The sequence below is a fragment of the Bos grunniens genome, chromosome 16, assembly GCF_055505025.1.
Source record: "Bos grunniens cultivar Pamir isolate PY7600 chromosome 16, Bosgru_T2T1.0, whole genome shotgun sequence".
NCBI classification, from domain to species: Eukaryota; Metazoa; Chordata; class Mammalia; order Artiodactyla; family Bovidae; genus Bos; species Bos grunniens.
This window is the reverse complement of record NC_141180.1, coordinates 70,132,613-70,146,050: the sequence shown is the minus strand read 5'-3', so window position 1 is coordinate 70,146,050 and position 13,438 is coordinate 70,132,613. Positions and strand designations below refer to the sequence as shown.

At 38.0% G+C, this 13,438-nt stretch overlaps 1 long non-coding RNA gene across 6 annotated transcripts in view; it reads right to left on the bottom strand.

The window, feature by feature from the left end:
* The window catches only part of LOC147356979 (uncharacterized), a 383,508-nt gene that overhangs the window by 330,478 nt on the left and 39,592 nt on the right, over nucleotides 1–13,438 (bottom strand). Inside the window, exons 2-3 of one of the 6 annotated variants that reach the window (XR_015143698.1) lie at nucleotides 4,689–4,815; nucleotides 1,604–4,423 (exon numbers count right to left, since the gene is read on the bottom strand). The exons of the other annotated variants lie outside the window; for them this stretch is intronic. This is a non-coding gene — a long non-coding RNA (uncharacterized LOC147356979). Of the gene's footprint in view, nucleotides 1–1,603; nucleotides 4,424–4,688; nucleotides 4,816–13,438 lie in introns of those variants that run through there. 6 annotated transcript variants of the gene reach the window in all.

Below are 13,438 nucleotides of genomic sequence, written 5' to 3'. Positions count from 1 at the left end.
ATCCTCATTCAAACAGACATGGTATATAATTTCCCCTTACTCTTGTCTAAAGTATCTTGCCACCATGATTCTGCTCCACTTGCCACTACTGAACTCAATGATGAATGCAATGAGTCTCCCTAAAATGCATGTGACTGTGTTGTGAAATGTTTTGCTTGTTTTATCTTAACACTTATTATTCCTTTAGCTTTCCTGACCTAAGAGAGGAACACCGTCTCTACTTTTCTTTGGAGTCTTTGGCTATTCTTGCCTCATTCCTTGACCTCCATCCATCCCTTAAACATTTGCTGACCTCCAGGATTAATTTTTCTCTCCCCTTGATCTTACAGTGTTAAGCAATCTCTCTGCTTGATCTCAACCATGTTCATGCCTTAAGAAATGTTGAAGAGTCATTTTAACTGCAAATCTGATAAACTAGTTCTAAATCTAAATCAAATCTGTGTCAACTATTTTACATTGAAGAAGAAGTTGCAATGCCTTGGGGCCAAAACACCCACTTGAGAACAAAGAGATTAATTGTGGCTGGCAGTACCTTCCTCCTAGAATAGACACCCTGCATAACCATGGTGAGTTTGGGTGGAACTTATAACTATGAGATATAATTCACATAATTATGTTTTATATGGGAAAGGGGAGATTATTCTGGGTAGGTCTGGCCTAATCAGGTGAGCTCTTGAAGGCTTCTCACAGAGAAAAAATCAGATAAGTTACTCCTACTGCAAGGAGATCAAACCAGTCAATCCTAAAGGAAATCAGTCCTGAATATTCATTGAAAGGAGTGATGCTGAAGCTGAAGCTCTAATACTTTGGCCACCTGATGTGAAGAGCCAACTCATTAGAAAAGACCCTGATGCTAGAAAAGATTGAAGGCAGGAGGAGAAGGGGATGACAAAGGACGAGGTGGTTGGATGGCATCACTGATTCAATGGACATGAGTTTAAACAAGCTCCTGGAGATCGTGAAGGACAGGGAAGCCTCATATGCTGAAGTCCACGGGGTTGCAAAGAGTCAGACACAACTAAGCAATTGACCAACAACAAGAACTTCCCTGCAGAATGGAACAGCTATGCTGCAAACTGTCTATGAAAGCACAGGGCAAGTAACTACAGGCACATCTAGGAGGAGTCCCTGACTGGAAGCTGGGAAGAAACTGAGAGCCTCAGTCACATAACTGCAAGAAATTGAAGTTTTCCAATCACCTAAATTTGCCAGATAAAGGACCCAAGCCCTAGATGAGAACACAGCTTGTTCAATGTCTTGATTTCAGTCTGAGACCTGAGGAGAGGTTCCAGCTAAGCCAGGCCCATACTTCTGGTTCCTGGAAACTGTAGGTTAATAAAGTGTGTTTATCCAAGCTCCTACACTGCTAAAATGTTATTGTTGTTTAGTTGCTAAGTCATGTCTAAACTGTTTGTTGATGCCATGAATTGTAGCCAACCAGGCTCCTATGTCCATGGTTTTCCCAGGCAAGAATACAGAAGTGTGTAGCCATTTCCTTCTCCAGGGGATCTTCCTGACCTAGGGATCGAACCCACTCCTCTAGCATTGGCAGGTGGATTCTTTACCACTGAGCCACCAGGGAAAACATTACAAAGCAATAAAAAAAATGAATACACCAATGAAATCACTCTGCTCTCCTATTCCATTCAACCAGAATGCATCTCCTTCTCTAGGGCAGTCTGTCCAGTAGAATTCGCTGTTGATGGAAATGTTCTGCATGTGAGCCATAGAGGATAGTAGCAACCAAGCCACTCATGGCTATTGAGCCTTTAATATGCAGCCAGTAAGATTAAGAAACTGAATTTTAAATTTTATCCCATTTTAATGAATTAAAATGTAAATAGCCACATATGGCTAACAGCTACTGGATAGAAGAGTTAAGCCACGGTGCTATTGTATTTATCCCCTTCCTTTCTCCACATGGTGAAAATGTACATTTTTTCTATCATCACTATTAATATCAAAGAAGGGAGCTCCATCTTCAGAAATGTGGATGTCCAAAAACAGAATTATCAGGGATGACAGCAAGAAAGGAAAGTTGACATTCCATACCTACTTCTCACAGAACAGCTCAGCTAATCTTGTCGGCCCATCTGAGTAGAGGAAGTCAACAACAGAACACGTGATGTTATAATAGACACGTGAAGCATCAGTAAAGCACAGACATTCCTGCATTTCGGCCTACCAAGAAGTTCTCTGTGGCTCCAGGGGAAGGCTGCTGTAACTCAAGTGTATGTTTGAAACCCTACACAACAGGACTTTTTAGCAAAGATGCCAAGGAACAGGAGGCTGCAGTGTGTACCAGCAGCACACACATCATCTGGCAGGAACACCATTGTTTTGCTCTAAATTGGATGATGGCATTCAGAGTGAACTGTTCTGGGATCGGTATCAAATGCATTTAACTAGGAGGCAGAGCCTACAGAGCACAGCAAATGCCGGAATTGACAGCACAAAAGTGGGCTTTCATGTTAGCCTGGAGAAGGCACTGTTTCCTCTTTTACGTGGTCTGGGTAGTGTTGCTGCGTTTATCTGTGCTCATGACCACATGAGGGGTCTTGTTTGGGCCTCACTCCATCACAGTCACAGAATGGCCTCGTCTGATATTGGTGTTCAGCAAAATGATTTTGTTCCGTAGCGCACTGTGACCTCAAGGTCAACTTTCAGCTGACAACTGAGGGGCCATGACTTTTCTTTGTCAAAGGCAATAATTTGATCAAAATAAGGCCATTTTGCATTTGTACGTCACTGATTTCAGATGGACCAATAAACTATGTTCTAATAATACATATTTTACATTTCTGGACAGGCCACTCACCCAAAATTCCGACTCATCCATACAGCTGTGTCCTTCAAACCTTCAGTCAGTCACCATACTGCCCTTTGAAATCAGCATGGCCAAAAATGTTCTCAAGATCCATGCCTCAAACCAGTTTTTTTTTTTTTTTTCTGAATTAGCTATCTCTGTCACAATTACCCAATTCATGTTAAGCAAGAATCCTAGGCTATTAATACATTGATAATAAAATGTCCCTCAGCCAATCAAATCACTTACCAGGTGCAACCAACTCCATATCCTGTGGACTCTGGAATCTGTCACACCTCTTTAGGAGTACTCTTTATTCCATGTTTATGAATAAGAAGAACTAATATCATCAAGATATATCAGTTATTCCTGATTTGATTTACAGATTCAATGCAATTCCAAACAAAATTTAAGCAAGTAACTGTGTGGATATTGACAAACTGATTTTAAAGGCTATACATAGGGACAAAAGACCAAGAATAGCCAAAATAATATTGAACAAGAACAAAGTTAGAGGACTGATGCTACCCATCTTGAAGCTACCATCATCAAGGCAGTGTGGTGAGAGTACTGATAAAAGAACAGACATATAGTTCAATGGAATATAACTCAGTATGATACTCAAATGATACAATTAAACTTACTTACAAAACAGAAAGAGACTTACAGACTTAGAGAATGAACTTACAGTTGCCGGTGGTGGGTGGGGAGGGAAAGTTAGGGAGTTTTGAGATGGACGTGATGCACACTGCCATATTTAAAGCAGATAACAAGCAAGGACCTACTGTATAGCACATGGGACTCTGCTCAATGTTCTGTGGCAGGCAGGATGGGAGGAAAGTTTGGCAGAGAAAAATTTCAGTTCAATTCAATCACTCAGTCATGTCTGACCCCTTGAGACCCCATGAATTGCAGCACGCCAGGCCTCCCTGTCCATCACCAACTCCTGGCATTTACTCAAACTCATGTCAATTGAGTCCATAACGCCCTCCAACCATCTCATCCTCTATTGTCCCCTTCTCCTCTTGCCTTCAATCTTTCCCAGAACCAGGTTCTTTTCCAGTGACTCAGTTCTTTGCATCAAGTGGCCAAATGATTGGAGTTTCAGCTTCAGCATCACTCCCTCCAATGAATATTCAGGGTTGATTTTTTTTAGGATGGACTGGTTTGATCTTGCTTTCCAAGGGACTCTCAAGAGTCTTCTCCAACATCGCAGTTCTAAAGCATCAATTCTTCAGTGCTCAGCCTTCTTTATGGTCCAACTCTCACATCCGTACATGACTACTAGAAAAACCATAGTTTTGACTAGACAGACCTTTGTCGGCAAAGTGATGTCTGCTTTTTAATACACTGTCTAGGTTGGTCATACTTTTTCTTCCAAGGAGCATGTGTCTTTTAATTTCAAGACTACAGTCACCATCCTCAGTGATTTTTGAGCCCCCAAAAATAAAGTCTGTCACTGTTTCCTTATCTATCTGCCATGAAGTGATGGGATCAGATGCCATGATCTTAATTTTTTAAGTGCTTAGTTTTAAGCCAGCTTTTTCACTCTCCTCTTTCACTTCCATCAAGAAGCTCTTCAGTTCCTCTTTGCTTTTTGCCATTAAATGGTGTCATCTGCATAAGTGATACCCCAATACAAAAAAAAAAAAGTTTAAAAAATATAGTCAACTGATCACTGACAAAGGACCAAGGTCAATACAGTGGAACAAAGGTAGTTTTGTCAATAAATTGTGCTCAAACAACTGGACGTCATATGCAAAAAAGAAAAGACTCTAGATCCTGATGTTACACTTTCAATTAACTACAAATATGCAGATATCTAACTGTAAAATGTAAACACTGGCTGACAGTCTTGGCATAACTATTTTAGAATGCATACCCATTTAGATCATTCCCACCCAGTCTTCAGACCCTTTGCTCTTCACTCTAAGTTAGTCCGACATCACGGTCTGAAGACTTTCCCCTTTCTCTGGATCTCTTCCCATTTCTCCATCATAGGCATTTTTCTAGGAAGGAAAAAAACAAACAAACAAAAAAAAAACCTTGCACATTTGTTCCCCTCTTGGTGTTGCTTTGCCAAGAATCTGGACTAAAACTAGAGATATAAATTCTGTCTTCATAAGTTTGTCCTTCACATTATAATTAGATAATATATAAACTGATTGACACGGTGCCTAGAATGTATAGGACACACTAAAATGTAGGCATGAAGAATCACTGCAGTTGTAGTAACACTAACTTGTAGTTACACTAACTTGTAGTTACTGTAGTAACAGTAACACTGTCTTGGCTGAAATCTATTTCTAGGACTTTCCATAAAATTCCTTCTGTCTTTTAACAGCTTCCAGTGTGATCTTCTAAATGGCCTATTTACCCATATAACACAGTGGTTTAAATCCTTCCACAATTTTCAGTTTCTATGTTGTATGCAATTGTGACACAGAATTTGAATTTTTGCCTGATATTTGACATCAGAATAAAAAACAAGCTCTATCAGTGCATGGTCTGTACAAACCATGATTTTTAAGGTACCATAAAATACACCTTATTTTATAAGGTGGTCCCATGTTCTGCAATTCTCTGATCAGCACCAAACTGTAGCTCTTCTCACCACATGCTTTTCCTAGACTCTGTAACATTATGTAAGCACATCTTCTTGTTAAATAAGCTCTACTCAGCCTCTTAAGCCACATTTTTTTTTTCAAGTTTTCTCCATGAGGAAACTTCTTAATCATCAGTATCCACCCCTGAGAACAAACCATACCACATCTCATCTCCAGCATTGCATTCAGGGCATTGTATTCTTTCCTTTTTGGTTATATATCCTGCTTTTAAAAAAATTAAATATCAAATCCTTTAGGTTAGATATTTATTGTATTCATCATATATCTTTGCATCTTCTTTGCCAGCTAGGGAGTCTTGGCATAGAGTGTGGGAGCTTAATACATTCATGTTAAAGGAAAGAAGGAACTAATGAATAAATCTAAACTTAAGGCTTTTTCTGGTACAGTAAATAAAAGTTTCAGAATCCTTTGCTTTTTGCTTAAATGCCTATCTTAAGTAGAAGGCACTCATTTTGCATTTATACAATAGAAATAGAAATTTTAAATGGTTTTAGTATATCAAAGCATAAATTACACAATTTTTGTTTGAGATGAAACAAAATCAGAACACACTTTCTGCTTTTGAAAAAAACTTACTATTTTCCCAGTAAATAATGTGTCTTAGTAATCTAATACCATAGCATCTTTTGAGAATTTCAAATTTTTCATTTTATTCTTGATTGAACTAATCTCTTTCTACATGTCTTTCTACCTTTGAGTTTAATTTTCTTTGCAAGAGTTTGAATATATAACAAAGTACCACCAGAACAAGCCATATTTTTATTTTTATAATGGTATTTTTCTTTGGGGTCTAGGGTTTTCATACCAAAGTTCACAGGATAGCATGTTTCTATTAAAACAAATGTTTCTCCAAATGAAGATTTGTTGGCTCACATTGGGTTTACTTAGTCTTAATAGGAGTTACTGATAATCAAATATAACTATTCTTAATTCACATAAATATTTACTTCATAGTTACCATTTTCTCAGAAACACATTCTTAGAAGAGTTGCCAAATGAGATAAAAAATTATGATGGATTCTGGTAAAATAAGAGAATGTATCTGTACCCTGTGACATCTAATTATATCCAGGAAATATGAAGATTATTTGGGGCTCTGATTAGTGTTCCTAATTGAAAGGTATCACTAGATCACTAGAAGAAATAATATACTACAATGTATGAATTTAAGAACATATATAATGCCAATAAAATAGCTATAAATATTATTTGTGAATGTGCCTTATTTTCTAAGTATATAATACTACAGTGTTCTATCTTTGTCCTATCATTACTTTAGTTCCTATGAATATTTGTACCAATACACTGGTGTACATACAGTATTCAGTTTATGTTCAGAGTAAAATAACTTGGTTTGGAAGATATTATTGTTTAGAGGGAAAGAATGTCAGTTTCTGGACCATATATTAGAGGAAAAAAAAATCATCCCTAAAGATCACAAGGGCTTCTCCAGTGGCTCATACAGTAAAGTATCTGCCTGCAATGTGGGAGACCTGGGTTCATTTCCTGGGTTGGGAAAATACCCTGGAGAAGAGAATAGCTACCCACTCCCATATTCTGGCCTAGAGAACTCCATGGACAGAGGAGACTGGCAGGTAAGCTACATGGGATCACAAAGAGTTTGACATGACTAAGACACTTACTCCTTGGAAGGAAAGTTATGACCAACCTAGATAGCATATTCAAAAGCAGAGACATTACTTTGCCAACAAAGGTCCGTCTAGTCAAGGCTATGGTTTTTCCAGTGGTCATGTATGGATGTGAGAGTTGGACTTTGAAAAAAGCTGAGCACCGAAGAATTGATGCTTTTGAACTGCGGCGTTGGAGAAGACTCTTGAGAGTCCCTTGGACTGCAAGGAGATCCAACCAGTCCATTCTGTGAAACGAGTCGCCAGTCCAGGTTCGATGCATGATACTGGATGCTTGGGGCTGGTGCACTGGGACGACCCAGAGGGATGGTACGGGGAGGGAGGAGGGAGGAGGGTTCAGGATGGGGAACACTTGTATACCTGTGGTGGATTCATGTTGATATATGGCAAAACCAATACAATACTGTAAGGTTAAAAAATAAAAAATAAAAACACTCCAAAAAAATAATAATAAAGGAGATCAGTCCTGGGTGTTCACTGGAAGGACTGATGCTGAAGCTGAAACTCCAATACTTTGGCCACCTCATGCAAAGAGTTGACTCATTGGAAAGGACTCTGATGCTGGGAGGGATTGGGGGCAGGAGGAGAAGGGGACGACAGAGGATGAGATGGCTAGATGGCATCACCGACTCGATGGATATGAGTTTGAGTGAACTCCAGATGTTGGTGATGGACAGGGAGGCCTAGCATGCTGTGATTCATGGGGTTGCAAAGAGTTGGACACGACCGAACAACTGAACTGAAGTGATTTTCACTGAAGGCCCAAAAATGTATCCTGTGGATGTTATTTCAAAAGCAAAAGGGAACACTACCTGAGGCTACACAAATTACTTTTTGAGCTTTTTTAGATAGCCAATAATTATATATTTGTCTACAAAAGTACAGTAACCATAATGAAAATTCAAATATCCAAAATATTATTTGTATATTAATAAACTATGAAAATGAATTTATTGCCTTTCTTTCCAATATGTTTTACCTAAATTTTAATTTTCATAGCAAAATTTCTAAAATAGCAAAAACTTTGTTTGCAGTTTACAGAGTTTTTGACAGTTTTTACCAGGTTATTCTTTTTTCTTTTAAATTACAATTTTTGCACATAATAAACATTATTAACTATAAAACTCCTAATATAATGCATTACTTTTCTTTTATTGTCTTTTCAACTATCCAAAACTCTGATGTGTACAGAGTAGAGATTTCAAATAAGCTATTCTGTAAGAATATATTTTAAATGTTTGCATAACCTAACACTCAGGTAAATACTGAACAGTAAGCTTATGGACTTTTCATTAAACCTATGATCAAAGTTATTTTGTAAGTATAAAACATGTATTTATAATTTGTTGTTATTTAGTTGCTAAGTTGTGTTTGATTCATGCTATGCTAAACGCTAAGTGGCTTCAGTCATGTCTGACTCTTTGTGACCCCATGGACTGTAGCCCACCAGGCTCCTCTGTCCATGGGATTCTCCAGGTAAGAATACTGGAGTGGTTTGCGATGCCCTCTTCCAGGGGGTCTTCCTGACCCAGGGATCAAATCCACGCCTCTTAAGTCTCCTGCATTGACAAGCAGATTCTTTACCACTAGCACCACCTGGGAAGCCCTCATATATATATACATACATATATATATATATATATATATGCCATTTCCTTCTCCATAACATATATAAATATCTATATATAACATATATAGATATATATAATAGATAACATATATAAAGTATATATAATTATACATATATATAACAATAAGATTTCAGTCCCTCATGGCTCAGATGGTAAAGAATCTGCCTATAATGTGGGAGACCTGGGTTCAATCCCTGTGTTGGGAAGATCCCCTGGAGAAGGGAATGGCAACCCACTCTAGTATTCTTGCCTGGAGAATTCCATGGACAGAGGAGCTTGTCAGGCTACAGTCCATGGGGTCACAAAGAGTCATACACGGCTAAGCAATAACACTTTTGTATAACAATATAGCTAGACCAATTTGTTTTGTGTTTTTTGGGGGTTATTGACAGTTACACACAATTCAAATAAACTTCCTTTTGATAACAATCTAGGATACAAACTAGCTGTCAGAAAGAGACAGCTGAAAAAGTAAGAATCAGAGAAGAGATAAGGAGCAATTGATGGCTTTCTGAGACTAGGAGAGACAAAACCATAGTTAACAGGCTGCCAGAAAATATGTTGATATCTTGGTAATCTTCCTACTTAGGCTTTGAGTTTGGACTCCAACAAGCAGTACTAGAATTACAGGTTAACCAAAATCAGACATATTCACAAAGGAAGTCAACCTAGCTTTGATTAATTTCAGTCTTTATAGCTGGATTAAGGTAATCCAACTTTATCAGAATGAAAATTAAATTATTTTAGGGAAGCTGATACCATTCCATGCTCCCATTTCTTTATAAAGTTAAGAAGATAAGCATGTACGTATGAAATTAGATAAATTATCAGACAAATACAAGAGGAAAAACAGGAAAAAAATAGATCCATAGAGAATCCAAATAATGAAGTGTTCAAATATTGACTTTAAATAGCTATATTCACCATGAGTAAGTGTGTGCATACTCAGTTGCTTCAGTTATGTTTGACTCTGTACAACCCCACGGACCACAGCCTGCCAGGCTCCTCTTTCTGTGGGATTCTCCAGGCAAGAATACAGGAGTAGTTTGCCATGCCTCTTCCAGGGGACCTTCCTCACCCAGGGATCGAACACTTCACTCGTCTCTTACATCTCCTGCATTGGGAGGAGGGTTCTTTACCACTAGCACAAACTGGGAATCCCCTATTTACTACAAAAGGCAGTATTATAATTTTGGTCAAGAAATAAAAGCCAAACCAATGTGAATCAAAAGATAAATGCAAATTATAGAACTGAAAAATACAATAAAATGAACCACTCAATAGGTGGATTTAACAGCCAACTAGACTCATCTGAATAAAATTGTGAAACCGAAAATGAAGTGGAAGATAATAATAGTATAGTATTATACTATAAAATAATATACTATACTACTATATTATATTATATAATACTATATATTATACTATTACTATATAATATTATACTATAGGATAACCATAGCAAAATACAGAGAGATAGACAAAAATGATATAAATATATGAAAACGAGAGTAAGAGATTTAAGGAATAGACTACAAACATCTTTAAAAGGGTTATATTGCCAGACAGAAAAGAATGAAGTGAAAACAAGCAATCTTTGAAAGATGTCTTGCAATTTTCCAAAACTGACGTAAGTAATCAAACAACAACATAAAACCTTATCACTATTTTGTAAATTGCTATCTCGAAATTTACAGTCAATATCAACTAAACAACAACAACAACAAATATTTGACTTCTGGGCCCTTCTTAATTAGACCCTGTTATGATGCAAAGGTTGGAGAAGGAAATGGCAGCCCATTCCAGTGTTCTTGCCTGGAGAATCCCATGGACGGAGAAGCCTGGTAGGCTGCAGTCCATGGGGTCGCACGAGTCGGACATGACTGAAGCGACTTAGCAGCACCAGCAGCAGCATGATGCAAAGGTAATGCAAAACTCAGCCACCGCTCACGGCTCATAGGATGACCTGTGGAAGGCTTTAGAATTGAACTACACAACAGGCAAAGATTGGTGGCCTATCAGGGTACCTATTTTACACATCTATTTTAATTTAATTTATTCCCTATTCTTCTTTGTGAAAAGAACATGTGGTCCTTTCTCTTCCTTTTGACCTTGCAAATTATCCAAATTAGCCAGTGGACTGAAGTGGCTCTGACTCTGACAGAACACATCTTTATACTAAGGATATGTGAGAAGTCTGAGAGGAACTTTAAGGAAAGGGACAGAGGAATACTGAGTACCTGGGTTCAGTTTGACTGATGGCACAAGTTATAGCAGTTTTAAACAAAACACATTTACCTTCTGGGGTTGGCAGTCTGCCCAAGTTGAACTGTTCTGAGGATCTCATGAGACGGACCCAAGGTGTCAGTCTGCTGCATCCTCACCTGAAACCGGGCAAAGATGTGCTTCTACGTCTATTCAGGTTGTGAGCAGAATTCATTTCTGTGGTTGGAGGACTGAGGCTCTGCTGGCTTGGACCAGAGATCCAAGTGCTGTTCTCAAGTCAGTGCCACGTAGCCCCATCCATCCCAGCAATGGAAAGTGTCCTTGTGTCAAAACCCTCTGACTCTTAAAATCTCTGACTTCCCTTCTTAGAACCAGCAGGAGAACCCCCTTTGCTTTTAAACAACCTGTTAAAACTAACTTAAAAAATTAAAATTAATTTAAACAAGCCCATAATATCTTCTGAAGTCAACTGTGGCATATAACATTATCATATCACAGGAATAATATGATGTCAACCTCCTTTTCCATCCCCAGAATGGTGTGGAACCCTGGGGAGCATCTTAAAATTCTGCCTGCCACAGTGCAGAAATGATTTTACTAATACTGTCCTTATAATTGAATTGAGAGATGTCTGTCTGAATATTCTTTTTTATTTATTTATGTGTTTGGCTGTACCAGGTGTTAATTGCAGCATGTGAGTTGTGGCATGTGGGTTCTAGTTCTCTGCCAAGGGATCAACCTGGGCCCTCTGTATTGGAAGTGCAGAGTCTTGCCACTGGGCCACTAGGTTAGTGCCTTGTCTGATGACACTGAAAAGAGCATCTAAAACAGTGATTTAATTTATAATGTAGCACCACACAGGGGCCTCAATGCTCACCATTCGGCCCAGAAAGCAAAGGCCTAAAGGCAAGACTATTTGAAATCCATCATATAGGAATTTTACCTTCTAGGTGATAGTCTAATTACTCTTTCTTAGATAACAAATGATAAATGGCAAAATCTAACAAAAGCAATGGCTTTTTTTTTTCAACATATGCAAGTAGCCCTAGGTTCACTGAAAATACTGGGATAAAAGACACCTGAGAAAAGGATGGGTGTTCATGTCCTAAAGACCTAAACAGAAACATAAAGCAAAGCTGATTTAAATTCACAGGCTGTGGGGGAGGACACTAACACACTTGTGTGCATACATGCTAAGTCGCCTCAGTAGTGTCCAAATCTTTGCAACCCTACAGACTGTAGCCTGCCAGGATCTTCTGCCCATGGAGTTTCCCAGGTAAGAATACTAGAGTGGTCGTCATGTCCTCCTCCAGGGGATCTTCCTGACCTGGGGGTTGAACCCATGTCTCTTATATCTTCTGCACTGGTTGGCAGGTTTTTCACCAGTGCCACCTGGGAAGCCCCTCTAACCATGGCTACCACATGGAACTTTCATGATTGGTGAACTAGTGTGACAGAGTGCCTTTCTCTTTCCAAATACAGGTTGAGTTAAAGGGTAGAATTAAGGAAAAAAAAAAAAACAGAATTCTAATTAAAAAGACATTTTCTTCAGAAAACATTACATCAGAAGGCTTATAGCTGTAAGTCCCATAAAACTACATTTTGGACCTCTGTTTTTCTTTCTGACTTTAACCAATTTTGTATTGTTGGGCATCTTTCTGAAGGGGAGGTATGGTATACACCTTGCAGACTAATGTTGCTTAAAGCCAATAATATTAAATTTTCTCTCTATATATAAATCATCGTTGTTATTTATCTAAACTTATAGCAAGTCTTATTATACTTTAAACATGTGCTTATAATTTTTACACTCAATCCTTATGCATGAGTGCCTGGGTTGCTAAAAGTGTTGCCTTTGTACAATAATATTTAGACTCCTCTTGAAAAATGAAAGCATGCTAGTCCATTTCCATCCACGAAGATATACAGTGGCTTGAGAATAAGATATGCAAATTCATTCAAATGGTTAAGACAGATTAAAACAATCATTCTCATACAATGGAAAAAAAAAATCGATCTTTGTAACACCTCAAGCTCTCCAAGACTGGTTATCATTTTTCTGAAGTGCAGCCTGTGGGCTAAGTTTTCATCTTATTTATTGTACATTGGGTCCAATAGACAATATACTGATATCACTTGTCTCATCCTATCACACTAAGCATTGCTCTGTATAGAATCTACACATAAGAATATTTTGTTATAGTGACTAACTGAAATCTCAGTTTTAATAGAATCATAAGTGACACCTGGTATATGTTGGTGGTATCAAGTATAGTACTCTGCAGAAACATGTTTTAGAAGTTTAGAGAAAAAAAAAATTGTTAAATGACATGCAAGAAAATATTTCACCAATTTCCTAATTATTTAAATTACAATCTTTGAAGCTAGATTTCAAACAGCATAATCATCAGATGTTTTATGCATGGCTATTGAATGTTATGAGATATGCTGGAATAGGTAATCATAAAAGTTTAAGAATGTTATAGCAAATTCAGTACA